The sequence below is a fragment of the Castanea sativa genome, chromosome 5 (assembly GCF_040712315.1).
Source record: "Castanea sativa cultivar Marrone di Chiusa Pesio chromosome 5, ASM4071231v1".
NCBI lineage: Eukaryota > Viridiplantae > Streptophyta > Magnoliopsida > Fagales > Fagaceae > Castanea > Castanea sativa.
Genome location: NC_134017.1, coordinates 4,198,116 through 4,200,228, shown reverse-complemented (window position 1 = coordinate 4,200,228; position 2,113 = coordinate 4,198,116). Strand labels below are relative to the sequence as shown.

Sequence of the window (2,113 nt, the reverse complement as noted above, 5' to 3'; positions counted from 1 at the left end):
GAACCTTCTGAAGGTCAAATTAGTGAATGAGAAATCTCTAAGAATTCTATAGTAGGAATGGCAACGGGTCGGGTTCGGGCCGGGTTTTTGCATACCTGGACCCGACCCGCGGGCCAAGACCCGAAACCCGGACCCGGACCCGGCCCGAATAATAATCGGATTTTTTTCTCGGGGCTCAGACTCGCCCCGCTGGCCCCCGCGGGCCCCACGGGCCCTGTTTAACTTATTGGGCCCAAATTTGGCCCAACCAAAAAAAAAAAAATTAAAGCCCATTAAATTTTTTTTCCTAAATTCAAGCCCATTCAAGCCATTTAACATGGCCCAAATGCCAAAATTTGCCTTGTTATATGGTAGCCAAATTATTTACCTCTATTTATATGGCACCCAAAATCATCTTATATGGCAACCAAAATTTGCCCTGTTATATGGCATTTAGGCCACATTATGTGACAGCCAAATCAATAAATCACAACTAATATTTTAAATCAATAAATTACTTAAAAAGCTACAAAATAAATCTCACAAGTCTAAGACCTTCAAAAAAAAAAAATCTCACAAGTCTAAGAAATTACAAAATGTTTTATCCTCCACAAATCAACAAATTAAAAAGACTAAGAATTACAAAAGGTTTAGAATAATTACAAACCAACAAATTAATCTAACAAGTCTAAGAAATTAAAAGGGCTACTAAATTATTACAAAATGTTTAATTGTCCACAACTGTGACACAACTCCCATCCTCTTCATTAGGCTCCCCATTATCAAGAATTGTTTGAAGATCACAATCACCAGACATAGTTGAAGAACCTACAACAACAATGAATTAAAAAATGAAATAAATTTCATCAATTTGTAACAAGCAAATATAAAAATACAAATTCCAAAGGGTCTGCTATTTCTTTCCCTATATATACCCATTAGTATAATTCACAAATTTATCAAAAGATGGGTGATCATGAAAGTGAGTAAATAATAGAAATTCAAGAATCAATAGTATTAACATGGTTACCAAAATATAAGATACTTCCATTTCCATGAAAATGAAATCAAAATTAAATTATAAATCTCATAAAAACGAAACAGAATTTCCATTTCAGCCGATCATTTCTCAACTCAAAATCTCGTAAAATTTTTAAAAAATAAAAATTTGCAGTGTGGCCGATCCAGATAATTTAATAGCACAACCTAAACAAACATCTGTGAACTATGACAGGGGAACACTGTTTAAGCAATCAACCTTCCAAGCACACTGCAATAGCCTTAGCAGCTAATTGGCAATCTATGGCAGCAACAATCTGTGGAATCCATAGTCATTCTTTGCACCTCTCTCTGTATTTACTTGCAAGAAAAAAGCAAGCAGCTGACTTCAGTAAACAGCTCAAATGCAACTCACAACCCAAGCAAAGCGAATAAATATAGTGCAATACAATCAGCCATAGTTAGTACAGCATCCTACTACCACCAAAAAAAAAAAAAAAATCAGAACCTTTGCCGTTTTCCATTTATCCAACAAACGGCTCCATTATATCTCAAAATCCAAACAAATTCCGCAATTTACTGCAGAAATTAAAAATCATTCAGATGTGGAGATCAAAATAGATATGTTTAAGCCCCAAAGTTAGCAAAGAATCCTGTTTAGAGTGGAATTAGGGAATTTTGCTTTGAACTCAAGCTTGCCTCTTAACATCTTTCTTTATTTTTTGACAGGATTTGCTCCTTAGTCAAGATTGGGCCATTACGGATGATAGCCTTCCTTTGGCACCAAATATAATATATAGACGCCCACCATCCTATCTAACATATGGATGTTGTAAGTTCCTTCCCTTTGAGGTTCCTAACAGCCCAATCCCCATAAACATGCGTCCGGAAAGATCACTAAATGAAAGCAAAAAAAAAAAAAAAAAGAGAGAGAGGAGTAAAGAAATGAAGAGAAAGAGAGGAAGAGAAATCAGATCTGAAATCAAATTGAGATGGAAATGAAGGCACGTACCTAATGTTTCTGATCCAATGAACGGATCTGAGAGAGAGAGAAAGGCCGCGAGGCGAGAGCTGCGGGCTGAGGCGAGAGGGTAGGGCTGTGCTGAGGCAAGAGGCGAGAGGGCTGACTGGCTGA

At 36.9% G+C, this 2,113-nt stretch overlaps 1 long non-coding RNA gene across 1 annotated transcript; it reads right to left on the bottom strand.

Moving 5' to 3' along the window:
• Positions 1–511: 511 nt before the first annotated feature.
• Positions 512–2,113, bottom strand: LOC142637213 (uncharacterized). The gene is made up of 3 exons (XR_012844581.1): positions 1,991–2,113; positions 1,238–1,329; positions 512–807 (listed from the first exon to the last, which is right to left on the bottom strand). It is a non-coding gene; the product is annotated as an uncharacterized LOC142637213 (long non-coding RNA).